The sequence below is a fragment of the Lissotriton vulgaris genome, chromosome 1_1 (assembly GCF_964263255.1).
Source record: "Lissotriton vulgaris chromosome 1_1, aLisVul1.2, whole genome shotgun sequence".
Taxonomy (NCBI): Eukaryota; Metazoa; Chordata; class Amphibia; order Caudata; family Salamandridae; genus Lissotriton; species Lissotriton vulgaris.
In genome coordinates, this window is record NC_141685.1 from 113,726,319 (window position 1) to 113,740,420 (window position 14,102).

The window sequence follows — 14,102 nt, forward strand, 5'->3', positions numbered from 1 at the left end:
CCATGTTAAAATGGCAGCGTTTCTCTCTGGGCCTAACTGAGCCATGTGACAAACCGTCGCAAGTAAGATTTTGAGAAGGAATAATACAATAGCAGTTTTGAAGCAGTGAATAGATATTAGTTAAGCTGGAGAGATTTAGTAGTGAGGTTCAGCTGAGAAATTTATCCAAAAAGTGTTTAACATTCATGCCCATGAAGAGGTCAGATGGTGTGCAAGATGGATTGGCTGATTTGAGGATTGCAATCAGTTCTCTAGGTGAGAAAAAGAATTAAAGTGAGAGTGTTCAGCAAAGAGATAAAAGAGAGATGAGGGGCAGTAAGTGAAGTAGCAGGGTGTTCCCAAAAGTGGTGATCTTAGAGGAAAGTACGAAGTAAGGTTAGTGGTAGAGAGTGTGGAGTGAATGATGAGTGGGCTTAGTGGGGAGTTTAAGTTAGATGAAGGATGTGGGTGAGACTGTAGTCATCAGATGATATCTTGAAAGTATGTGCACTTGATATTAGCAGCAGCTAGAGACTGTGGGCCAGATGTAGGAAGGCAGATACCGGTCGGTAACGGCCGATTTCGGCCGTTACCGACCAGCATTTTGATTTTGGGATGTAGGGGCATGTTAAAATACAGAATCGGTAATTTTACAGATTCGGTAAAATACCAACTCTGTAAAATTATCGAATCTGTATTTTGACATGTAGGTAGCACTTAAATCAGTGCTACAGGGGTTTAAGAAGTCGTTATTTACCACCAACTAGAAGTTGGTGGTAAATAATGAAAACCCTTTCAAAAGCATTTTTTTGGCTTTTAAAACAGTGCCATGTTGCAGACATACATGCCCTAAGGGCATGTATGTCTGCAACATGTGCACCCATGCACAATTGAGGGGTGCAACAGGCTGTCAAAGTGACACCGTGCCACCCTTCTATGTTTCCCCCAATTACCGAATCGGTATTTACCGATTCGGTAATTGACATTCATTCCTATGGGCCTCCAGGCACATAGGAATGAATGGCAATTACCGAATCGGTAAATACCGATTCGGTAATTACCGAATCATACCAATTCGGTAATTAATTCAGTAAAATTACCTACATCCCGATTGCCAGTTCTTAAATACCGAATCGGTATGATTCGGTATTTAAGAATCAGTAATCTGGGATTACCTACATCTGGCCCTGTGTGTTTAGTGCATTTATGTTAGTGGCAAGATTTTCTTGTTTAATTTGTCGGGAGGTCAGTAGAATGAATATAGAATTTTATAATTGTCTGGAGTAGGCCACATTAATTTGCTGCATGTGCAGTAGCCTGCCTACACATGATTCTGTTTTCACTCTGGCATGAGCAGGTTGTCAGCTCATCTGGTTCTGTTTACTGATAATGTTAAACGCAGATCTAAATCACTTGTTGATTGGTCCATCCCATGTGGTAGATCCTATTTTTTAATCCTCTCTTTTCTCCAGTGAGTTTGGTCAGTAACATACCAATCCCGGTACAGGAGAGAATCCGCTTTAAGGCTCAATGCGTCACCCATAAATCTCTGAAGGGAAACGGTCCACCCCTCATCAGGGCCCTGGTTAGACCTTACAAGGCCTCCAGAAGACTTCGCTCTGACAAGCTCCACTTGGCAGAGGTTCATAGAATAATGAGGGCCAGATCGAGTGGTTGCGACTCCTCATACAATGAAATGAAATGAAATGAAAGGAGGATTTATAAAGCGCGATTGCTGCCCTGAGGCGTCCAAGCGCTAAAGAAAGAAAGTGGTACTGACCGCTGAACCAATCGTCACAGAGAACTAGTTAATTCAATTCCGCTAAGATTTGGAATTCCCTACCACTCTCTCTCCGGAAAGAATCTAACCACCTGGCTTTCCGTAAACAGCTGAAGACCTGTCTCTTTCCCTAAGGGCCCCCCCTTTAGTCCTGCCTCTGGGTAGCCATGCGCTATATAGAAGCCTTTTTCATTTCATTTCATTTCAATCCTGCCCCCTGCCCGTACAGTTTCTTTATTACCTTAACTCTCTGTTTGTACTAAGGGTTTCAACCGAGATCTGTGTAACTGTGCAGCTCGTATAACATTTTGCCGACCACTGGTAACTATCAGCTACTCAGAGCTTGCCTTAAAATAGACGCTTCCAATGCTGAGCAAGTGCCTTATTTAGAGTTTGGAGGGCAGGGGACTCCTCCTAATGTGGTGGGGGTCCCACCTCCCATATTTGAAGAGCCATTAACGTTAATGCATTGGTAATATTGCAGACTGGACGTCCGCCACGTTTATAATTGTGTCTGCCAAACTCTGAATAAGGCCCCGAGGCTCCATATTCTTTTCTATTTGGATTAAGAATACGTTCTAGTCCTTCATCTCTCCTCATTCTAGATAATATCGGAGTTAATCCTACAACTTTTCCTTGGTATTACTGTTTAAAACTTCTGCCCTCCAAGGAGACTTGATTAAAGTTTGGCCTCCAGAAAAGCTCTATTTAATACAGCTCTGCATGTTCATAGGAGACATTTCAAGGTTGCCTGGAGAGTGCTACAGTGCATTTCTTGTCTATTTGTAAAAAACCTTCAATTATTTTTAAAACTGCTGGCCTGTCCAGAAGTGAATTGAGGTATAACAGACCCACAGGAGTTTAGCAACTTCACGGTGTCTTTATTTTGCATCAAGGTTCTGTAAATTCGTCCTTTGATTCCCACGCTTTTGTTTGACTAAAGTATAATTTTGGATGATGAGGTCTGATGTTTGGGTGAAGGAGTTTGCCAACTGATGTTTTACGGCAAAAAAATCCTTTTTTGATAACTAATTTTATTGATTTTGGAAAACAGTAATAACGACACAGCGCTGATTCAGCCGATGCCCATGCGCACTATGGTACAAAGGAGGAGTCACCTACCTCGTGACTTCCAAAGACTTTTCCAGGACAACAACAAAGTGCAAACATCTGGTCCCAACACCAGATGGCGATCTATGCACAGTGTGTGACTCTGCAACTCTACATGCCAAGGACAGATGCATACTGGTAAGTAGCATTTCCCATTCCACCTGGCCCAACCACCAAATTACATATATATCATTGCAATTGATTAATACAGTCAATAGAAATTCAACAAAATTTAAAAAATAACCGTGTTTCAACAAATGCCTCCCATCTCTGAGGCAAATAATTGTCTTATTATTCCAATTAAGTTATTGTAAAAGGAAGATGTACCCTTCCTCATACAATTGTCTTCTTTCATTTAGAAAAAATCACAGTAGTAAATTCTAGGCAGCTTACTTCACAATGTGGTCCAAGTGTGACCTGGTATATATCCACCAACAATTAAATAAGTTTCTTTGGAGATCCTGTTATCAGTCTAAAAACAGAAGTCAATATATATATAATAAGTGGACTATCTTGCTTAATTATTTAATGGAGCTATTACCTGCTTATACTTATCCACAGGACTAGATTTGGAGTTACTATAGTTCGAAGATCAAATGTCCTCCAGTCTTTGGCTTTGGGCAGTTTTTATGCTTCAGATCTAGACATAATTTACATATGTCATTTGTATTTAGTAGTTTCTATCTACACGCTGCACTACCTCAAGCCTTATTACGATTTAATCTAGATGGGCAACTTATAATCAGGTATCAATGAATACTGGGAACTGCTGTTATATTTCTACATCATATTATGGTTGCCTCACACACATATCTCTCGATGTATATCCAGGGTTAATACTAATAGAGGTATTGAGATGTTCTCATTCGATGGCTCAGCAAAACAAGTTCTTACAGTTGTGTTTAGCCGTACTGGGCAAAGTCTGACCCAGGTTTTGTTTACCGGCCTTGGTAATATAGGTTGTGTCATATTCAGTGTAAGAAAAAGGCAATATTAGTGCAAATTGACCAAAGTGAAACCTGTCTTCACTACAATTGCTACCTAAATGAATCGCAGACACGTAAAGTCTAGCATTCAGGTTATCATTAGAGAGACGCGCTTGAGTTTAGTACCATTCGTGCTAGCCTCACTTATTTCACAGATTCAATCCAGCGCAGTCTGTCGAACTCTCAGTGCGTCACGTCAGCGATAGCCTATATGTGCTGCACCACTGGGATTGAACCATGTGACCCGGAAGTGTAATCAACTCTGAGCAATACATGTTGCTCAAAAAGTGAGGGCCATCTTAAACACACCAGTTCATCATATATATTGATATATTTTCAATATCTTGCCAAAAAATTGTATAATCGAAACCGTATTTGTGCGCTGTTATTACCTCACTCAGTTTGTGAATCTAAATATTTAAATCTCACACGGGACAGAAAATAAAAAGAGTATTGTCACCTGAGTGCCCAAAATATCAGTTGTGTAACACCTAATGTTGTTAATTAGATGTGTCTTGTTTATACGGTGCACAGTTAAATAAAAACGGACACAGATTATCGCCATCATTCGCGAGAATGTTATTCCACTATCTTGGAATGTCTAAATCAGGACATCATGTCATTTCTCTTGGACAAGCATTATGTTATACATTGTTTTTCTACTTCGGACACTCTCGGAAGTTAACACCGTCTCGTCTACCTGCTTCAATACCCTACGCATGCTTCTAAAAATCTTCCGTTGGATCCCCACCGAAACCAGGAAAACAGTCACACAGGCCCTCGTCACCAGCCGTCTGGACTATGGAAACACCCTCTACGCGGGAACCACAGCCAAGATCCTGAAGAGACTGCAGCGCATCCAGAATGCCTCAGCACGACTCATCCTGAACATCCCCCGCCACAGCCACATCTCTTCCCACCTGAGAGACCTGCACTGGCTCCCAGTCAACAAGAGGATCACGTTCCGACTCCTCACCCACGCACACAAGGCTCTCCACGACACAGGCCCGAAATACCTCAACAGCCGCCTCACCTTCTACACACCCACCCGCCAGCTCCGTTCCGCCAGCCTCGCCCTCGCATCCGTCCCTTGGCCGCCCGGAAAGTAGTGGCCGCCATGGTGGAAAACTTCTTTCCAATGGAATCACCCGAGAGGGTCTCAAGGCGCTGAGGGGGGGGGGGGCACTACTGCTCGAACAGCCAGGTCTTGAGTTGTTTCCTGAAGGAGAGATGGTCCAGGGTCTTCCGTAGGTGAGTGGGGAGGGAGTTACATGTCTTGGCCGCCAGGTAGGAGAAGGATCTTCCTCCGATGGTGGACTTCCGAACTCGAGGGATGGATGCGAGGGCGAGGCTGACGGAACGGAGCTGGCGGGTGGGTGTGTAGAAGGTGAGGCGGCTGTTGAGGAATTTCGGGCCTGTTTCATGGAGAGCCTTGTGTGCGTCGGTGAGGAGTCGGAACGTGATCCTCTTGTTGACTGGGAGCCAGTGCAGGTCTTTCAGGTGGGTAGAGATGTGGCTGCGGCGGGGGATGTTCAGGATGAGTCGTGCTGAGGCATTCTGGATGCGCTGCAGTCTCTTCAGGATCTTGGCTGTGGTTCCCGCATAGAGGGTGTTTCCGTAGTCCAGACAGCTGGTGACGAGGGCCTGTGTGACTGTTTTCCTGGTTTCGGTGGGGATCCAACGGAAGGTCTAGGGAGTCAGGGACCTCAGGAGGGGTAATGGCGACGGGGGGCCCTGTAGGTTGATGCAGGTTCTGGGCGCCCGGTACCGGGGAGAGGGATGGCGGAATGCGGGGATGGTCGCCTGGTGGTAGGGTCGAGTAGGGAGCGGGGCGGACAGGGGACGGGATGACCAGGGGTTTCTGGGTGCGGGGCTAGGCTATCAGGGTGCTGAGGAACGGGGGGAACCACGCCACAAGGCCAGGTCCAACACCATCGATCTGTAGTTATTGTGGATTAATTGGAGAAGAAATGGGATATCCGCCGTCCAAATTTGGTCGGATTGCTGGGAAGAGCGGTTGGCAGTGATCACTGCTTTTTTGAGCAATCTCTACCTGTGAAGGAGGATTTCCCTCTGTACTGCTTGTAAGAAACAGCCTAAGGTTGTCGAAATGACTGCTGGTCCAAGGAGGAGGAGTAGCGCGGTTGGCCTTGAAAGGGTTGGTCTTGCCGGTATTGGTTGTAACCTCCCCCAAAAAAAGAGGAGACACGACCCCTCGCGGTACCAAAGGGCGGCTTTTTAAACTGTAGAGTGCCGAGAGCACTTGCTGGGTCAGTGTCTTTCTATATTGCCTGGCGGGCGTCATCAATGTGCTGGCCAAAAAGTCATTCGCCGTCGTAAGGCATGTCAATAATCTTTGTTTGTACTTCTTGCTGAAAAGAAGTAGCTTTTAACCAGTCTTGACGTCAGAGGAAATATAACAGCAGTTCCCAGTATTTATTGCTACCTGATTATAAGGCCCTGCGAAACTTAGGCTTCAGACGCGCCATGTTTGGGGATAGAGGACTTCCTGAGTGAGATAAGACAAGGAGTTTCGATTGCACCTCCGGCCTCCCCTGGGAGACTGGTTTCTCTCACACCTCTGGCCTTCCCCTGTGGGCTGGTTTCGATCACACCTTTGGCCTCCCCGAGAACTGGCTCCAGACCCTGATGGGCGTCTGGGAATCCCCGGGCACATCTTCTAAAGGATCAAAGAGCCAGCCGACGGAACCCTCCAATGACCAGCCCTGAGGCAAGGGATCCCCGCCTGCGAGGGTCCGGACATCAAAGGGGCACTGCGCTATATCAAGGCTCGTCCAAGAACTAGTAGTCAGTTGTATCCTGGACAAGAGAGCCCTGCTGATCTGATCGCGGCTCAACCCTTGGGGAGAAGACTGGAAACCTGGACCTTATCGAGCCCTGCTGACGCTGTCACGGCTCATCCTCGTGAAGAAGGAACTGGAACCTCGGAGCCCTGCTGACCTCTTTGCGGCTCATCCTTGAACTCTAAAGGACATTCGTTGAACAACCTGAGCCCTGCTGACATGGTTGCGGCTCCTCAAGAACTGACAGACACTCTTTTCACTCCGGATCGAACCCTGCTGACCTCGTCGCGGCTCAAGGAGTACTCTGGTCCGCCGGCTGGACCATTGACGCTACCACCACGACCGGGTTCGAGAAGAAGTGAGTAGAACAGCCAGTACGGTCGCCATCTTCCGTATCCCCCGGCTCCAGGATTGAGAGCTGTGTGCAGGGTACGCTTCGTGCTGGCCTAAAGATCGAGACTGTACCGCTTCCCTCTTCCTCATCACTGAGACTTTACGATCCCTCAATCGCATTTTGCCTAAATCTCTACTGTTGATAAAGAACTTACTTATTGAAAGCAACTGTGTGGTGTCCATTCATAAGTGGGGTGTGAACTCAGTGTGTACGATCCTAGACTCTAAGTCCTCCCCGGCGAGGACCTCACGTTAAGACTCGGCATTATTTGTGGGAGAGGTGGTTCACGGAGTGGTCGGGAGAGACTAACCTGGCCCTCTAGGATCGCCCCTTCTAACAGATGGGTTTTGGACATAGTGTCCAGAGGCCACACTCTGGAATTTGTGAAATTCCTTCAAATTCTCCCCCCAGAGTTCCTCCTCCTGCCCATCTGGGGGCCATCATAGACACACAGCAAACAAGGGCTTTTGTCTCAAACGGAAGGCAACAGCGGATTTCCAAACTGGCAACTCTCCTGCGCACAAAATAGTAAGTTTCTGTTCAACAGTTCAAATCGCTTCTGTAGATGCTGTCTTCCCCTATTCCCCTAATTCGCAACTGTTGCCTCAAAATGAGACCCTTAAAGGAGGAATTCGACAACGAGTGGCAACAAGTCTCCGCGTCCTTCGACAATGTCATCAACATCACGTCCCAGATACAAAGAGCATTGCTATGGTGGACTTGCATACCTAACATCTCAGCAGGCCGTTTGTTTGTAGTGGATGCTCCAAGTTTCATCCTCACGACAGATGCCTCTCTCGAATGGTGGGTAGCGCATCTTCAAGCCCTCACAGTCACGGGGAAATGGGACACCCACCAACTTGGCACATAAACCTTTTGGAGTTACTGGTGATATTCCTGGCTCTTAAGTCCTTTCGCACCTTCATTCAAGGAGCTTCAATGTTGATCCGAATGGACAACACAACAAGCATGCATTATAACAGAGGGCAGAAGGGCACGAAAAACGAGGGAAACAGGGCAGAAGGGCACAAAAAACGAGGGAAACCTCAGGCAGAAGGGCACAAAAAACAAGGGGAAAACGAGTGAAACAGAGGGCAGAAGGCCACAAGAAACGAGGGAAACAGAGGCAGAAGGGCACGAAAAACGAGGGAAACAGAGGGCAGAAGGGCACAAAACAAGGGGAAAACGAGTGAAACAGAGAGCAGAAGGCTACAGAAAACAAGGGAAACAGGGCAGAAGGGCATGAAAAACAAGGGGAAAACGAGTGAAACAGAGGGCAAAAGGGCACAAAAACGAGGGGGAAACGGGTGGAACAGAGGGCAGAAAGGCACAAAAAACGAGGGAAACAGAGGGCAGAAGGGCAAAAAAACAAGGGGAAAACAAGTGAAACAGGGCAGAAGTGCACAAAAACATGGGGAAAACGGGTGGAACAGAGGGCAGAAAGGCACAAAAAACGAGGGAAACAGAGGGCAGAAGGGCACAAAAAACAAGGGGAAAACAAGTGAAACAGAGGGCAGAAGGGCATGAAAAACAAGGGGAAAACGAGTGAAACAGCAGAAGGCCAAAAAAAACAAGTGAAACAGAGAGCAGAAGGCCACAAAAAACAAGGGAAACAGAGGGCAGAAGGGCACAAAAAACAAGGGGAAAACGAGTGAAATAGAGGGCAGAAGGCCACAAAAAACGAGGGGAAACAGAGGGCAGAAGGGCACAAAACAAGGGGAAAATGAGTGAAACAGAGAGCAGAAGGCCACAGAAAACAAGGGAAACAGGGCAGAAGGGCACAAAAAACAAGGGGAAAACGAGTGAAACAGAGGGCAGAAGGCCACAAAAACAAGGGGAAAACGGGTGGAACAGAGGGCAGAAAGGCACAAAAAATGAGGGAAACAGAGGGCAGAAGGGCACGAAAAACAAGTGGAAAACGAGGGCAGAAGGGCACGACAAATGAGGGAAACAGAGGGCAGAAGGGCACAAAAAACAAGGGGAAAACGGGTGAAACAGAGGGCAGAAGGCCACAAAAAACGAGGGAAACAGAGGGCAGAAGGGCACGAAACACGAGGGAAACAGAGGGCAGAAAGGCACGAAAAACAAGTGGAAAACGAATGAAACAGAGGGCAGAAGGGCACGAAAAATGACGAAAACAGAGGGCAGAAGGGCACAAAAAACAAGTGGAAAACGAGGGCAGAAGGGCACGACAAACGAGGGAAACAGAGGGCAGAAGGACACAAAAAACAAGGGGAAAATGGGTGTAACAGAGGGCAGAAGGCCACAAAAAACAAGGGAAACAGAGGGCAGAAGGGCACGAAACACGAGGGAAACACAGGGCAGAAGGGCACGAAAAACGAGGGAAACAGAGTGCAGAAGGGCCCAAACAAAAAACGAGAGAAACAAAGGGCAGAAGGGCACAAAACAAGGGGAAAACGAGTGAAACAGAGAGCAGAAGGCCACAAAAAACAAGGGAAACAGAGGGCAGAAATGCACAAAAAACAAGGGGAAAACGAGTGAAACAGGGCAAATGGCCACAAAAAACGAGGGAAACAGAGGGCAGAAGGGCACAAAAAACAAGGGTAAAACGAGTGAAACAGAGAGCAGAAGGCCACAAAAAACAAGGAAAACAGAGGGCAGAAGGGCACGAAAAAGAAGTGGAAAACGAGTGAAACAGAGCAGAAGGACACATAAAAAGAGGGAAACAGAAGGCAGAAGGGCACGGAAAACAAGGGGAAAACGAGTGCAACAGAGGACAGAAGGCCACAAAAAACGAGTGAAACAGAGGGCAGAAGGGCACGAAAAACGAGGGAAACAGGGCAGAAGGGCACAAAAAACGAGGAAAACCACATGCAGAAGGGCACAAAAAACAAGGGGAAAACGAGTGAAACAGAGGGCAGAAGGGCACAAAAAACGAGGGAAACAGCGGCAGAAGGGAACGAAAAACGAGGGAAACAGAGGGCAGAAGGGCACAAAACAAGGGGAAAACGAGTGAAACAGAGAGCAGAAGGCCACAGAAAACAAGGAAAACAGGGTAGAATGGCACGTAAAACAAGGGGAAAACGAGTGAAACAGAGGGCAGAAGGGCACAAAAACAAGGGGAAAACGGGTGGAACAGAGGGCAGAAGGGCACAAAAAACAAGGGGAAAACTAGTGAAACAGGGCAGAAGGGCACAAAAACATGGGGAAAACGGGTGAAACAGAGGGCAGAAAGGCACAAAAAACAAGGGAAACAGGGCAGAAGGGGTAAAAAAACAAGGGGAAAACGAGTAAAACAGGGCAGAAGGGCACAAAAAACCAGGGGAAAAAGAGTGAAACAGAGAGCAGAAGGCCAACAAAACAGTGAAACAGAGAGCAGAAGGCCACAAAAAACAAGGGAAACAGAGGGCAGAAGGGCACGAAAAACAAGGGGAAAATCAGTGAAACAGAGGGCAGAAGGCCACAAAAAACGAGGGAAACAGAGGGCAGAAGGGCACGAAAAACGAGGGAAACAGAGGGCAGAAGGGCACAAAACAAGGGGAAAATGAGTGAAACAGAGAGCAGAAGGCCACATAAAACAAGGGAAACATGGCAGAAGGGCACAAAAAACAAGGGGAAAACGAGTGAAACAGAGGGCAGAAGGCCACAAAAACAAGGGGAAAACGGGTGGAACAGAGGGCAGAAAGGCACAAAAAACGAGGGAAACAGAAGGCAGAAGGGCACGAAACACGAGGGAAACAGAGGGCAGAAGGGCACGAAAAATGAGGGAAACAGAGTGCAGAAGGGCACAAACAAAAAACGAGGAAAACAGAGGGCAGAAGGTCACAAAACAAGGAGAAAACGAGTGAAACAGAGGGCAGAAGGTCACAAAAAACAAGGGAAACAGAGGGCAGAAATGCACGAAAAACAAGGGGAAAACGAGTGAAACAGGGCAGATGGCCACAAAAACGAGGGAAACAGAGGGCAGAAGGGCACAAAAAACAAGGGGAAAAGGAGTGAAATAGGGCAGAAGGCCACATAAAAAAAAAGAGGGAAACAGAAGGCAGAAGGGCACGGAAAACAAGGGGAAAACGAGTGCAACAGAGGACAGAAGGCCACAAAAAACGAGGGAAACAAGAGGGCAGAAGGGCACGAAAAACGGGGGAAACGGGGCTGAAGGGTACAAAAAACGAGGGGAACAGAGGGCAGAAGGGCACAAAAAACAAGGGGAAAACGAGTGAAACAGAGGGCAGAAGGCCTCAGAAAGCAAGGGAAACAGGGCAGAAGAGCACAAAAAACAAGGGGAAAACGAGTGAAACAGAGGGCAGAAGGGCACAAAAACAAGGGGGAAATGGGTGGAACAGAGGGCAGAAAAGCACAAAAAACTAGGGAAAAAGAGGGCAGAACGGCACAAAAAACAAGAGGAAAACGAGTGAAACAGAGGGCAGAAGGGCAAAAACAAGGGGAAAACGGGTGGAACAGAGGGCAGAAAGGCACAACAAATGAGGGAAACAGAGGGCAGAAGGGCACAAAAAACAAGGGGAAAACGAGTGAAACAGAGGGCAGAAGGGCACAAAAAACAAGGGGGAAACGAGTGAAACAGAGAGCAGAAGGCCAAAAAAAACAAGTGAAACAGAGAGCAGAAGGCCACAAAAAACGAGGGAAAGAGAGGGCAGAAGGGCACAAAAAACAATGGGAAAATGAGTGAAACAGAGAGAAGAAGCCCACAGAAAACAAGGGAAACAGGGCAGAAGGGCACAAAAAACAAGGGGAAAACGAGTGAAACAGAGGGCAGAAGGCCACAAAAACAAGGGGAAAACGGGTGGAACAGAGGGCAGAAAGGCACAAAAAAACAAGGGAAACAGGTCAGAAGGGCACGAAACACGAGGGAAACAGAGGGCAGAAGGGCACAAAAAACAAGGGGAAAACGAGTGAAACAGAGGGCAGAAGGCCTCAAAAAACGAGGGAAACAGAGGCAGAAGGGCACGAAAAACGAGGGAAACAGAGGGCAGAAGGGCACAAAACAAGTGGAAAACGAGTGAAACAGAGAGCAGAAGGCCACAAAAAACAAGGAAAACAGAGGGCAGAAGGGCACGAAAAAGAAGTGGAAAACGAGTGAAACAGGGCAGAAGGACACATAAAAAGAGGGAAACAGAAGGCAGAAGGGCACGGAAAACAAGGGGAAAACGAGTGCAACAGAGGACAGAAGGCCACAAAAAACGAGTGAAACAGAGGGCAGAAGGGCACGAAAAACGAGGGAAACAGGGCAGAAGGGCACAAAAAACGAGGAAAACCACATGCAGAAGGGCACAAAAAACAAGGGGAAAACGAGTGAAACAGAGGGCAGAAGGGCACAAAAAACGAGGGAAACAGCGGCAGAAGGGAACGAAAAACGAGGGAAACAGAGGGCAGAAGGGCACAAAACAAGGGGAAAACGAGTGAAACAGAGAGCAGAAGGCCACAGAAAACAAGGAAAACAGGGTAGAATGGCACGTAAAACAAGGGGAAAACGAGTGAAACAGAGGGCAGAAGGGCACAAAAACAAGGGGAAAACGGGTGGAACAGAGGGCAGAAGAGCACAAAAAACAAGGGGAAAACTAGTGAAACAGGGCAGAAGGGCACAAAAACATGGGGAAAACGGGTGAAACAGAGGGCAGAAAGGCACAAAAAACAAGGGAAACAGGGCAGAAGGGGTAAAAAAACAAGGGGAAAACGAGTAAAACAGGGCAGAAGGGCACAAAAAACCAGGGGAAAAAGAGTGAAACAGAGAGCAGAAGGCCAACAAAACAGTGAAACAGAGAGCAGAAGGCCACAAAAAACAAGGGAAACAGAGGGCAGAAGGGCACGAAAAACAAGGGAAACAGAGGGCAGAAGGGCACAAAACAAGGGGAAAATGAGTGAAACAGAGAGCAGAAGGCCACATAAAACAAGGGAAACATGGCAGAAGGGCACAAAAAACAAGGGGAAAACGAGTGAAACAGAGGGCAGAAGGCCACAAAAACAAGGGGAAAACGGGTGGAACAGAGGGCAGAAAGGCACAAAAAACGAGGGAAACAGAAGGCAGAAGGGCACGAAACACGAGGGAAACAGAGGGCAGAAGGGCACGAAAAATGAGGGAAACAGAGTGCAGAAGGGCACAAACAAAAAACGAGGAAAACAGAGGGCAGAAGGTCACAAAACAAGGAGAAAACGAGTGAAACAGAGGGCAGAAGGTCACAAAAAACAAGGGAAACAGAGGGCAGAAATGCACGAAAAACAAGGGGAAAACGAGTGAAACAGGGCAGATGGCCACAAAAACGAGGGAAACAGAGGGCAGAAGGGCACAAAAAACAAGGGGAAAAGGAGTGAAATAGGGCAGAAGGCCACATAAAAAGAGGGAAACAGAAGGCAGAAGGGCACGGAAAACAAGGGGAAAACGAGTGCAACAGAGGACAGAAGGCCACAAAAAACGAGGGAAACAAGAGGGCAGAAGGGCACGAAAAACGGGGCTGAAGGGTACAAAAAACGAGGGGAACAGAGGGCAGAAGGGCACAAAAAACAAGGGGAAAACGAGTGAAACAGAGGGCAGAAGGCCTCAAAAAACGAGGAAAACAGGCAGAAGGGCACGAAAAACGAGGGAAACAGAGGGCAGAAGGGCACAAAACAAGTGGAAAACGAGTGAAACAGAGAGCAGAAGGCCTCAGAAAACAAGGGAAACAGGGCAGAAGAGCACGAAAAACAAGGGGAAAACGAGTGAAACAGAGGGCAGAAGGGCACAAAAACAAGGGGGAAATGGGTGGAACAGAGGGCAGAAAAGCACAAAAAACTAGGGAAAAAGAGGGCAGAACGGCACAAAAAACAAGAGGAAAACGAGTGAAACAGAGGGCAGAAGGGCAAAAACAAGGGGAAAACGGGTGGAACAGAGGGCAGAAAGGCACAAAAAATGAGGGAAACAGAGGGCAGAAGGGCACAAAAAAGGGGAAAACGAGTGAAACAGAGGGCAGAAGGGCACAAAAAACAAGGGGGAAACGAGTGAAACAGAGAGCAGAAGGCCAAAAAAAACAAGTGAAACAGAGAGCAGAAGGCCACAAAAAACGAGGGAAAGAGAGGGCAGAAGGGCACAAAAAACA

The 14,102-nt window shown here is 47.3% G+C and overlaps 1 protein-coding gene across 1 annotated transcript in view; it reads left to right on the top strand.

Annotated features, from left to right (window-relative positions):
• Nucleotides 1-2,813: 2,813 nt before the first annotated feature.
• The window catches only part of LOC147737667 (uncharacterized), a 34,125-nt gene continuing 22,836 nt past the window's right edge, over nucleotides 2,814-14,102 (top strand). The window contains exon 1 of the mRNA XM_086924823.1: nucleotides 2,814-3,007. The gene's annotated coding sequence lies outside the window, so the exon portion shown is untranslated. The remainder of the gene's footprint in view (nucleotides 3,008-14,102) is intronic.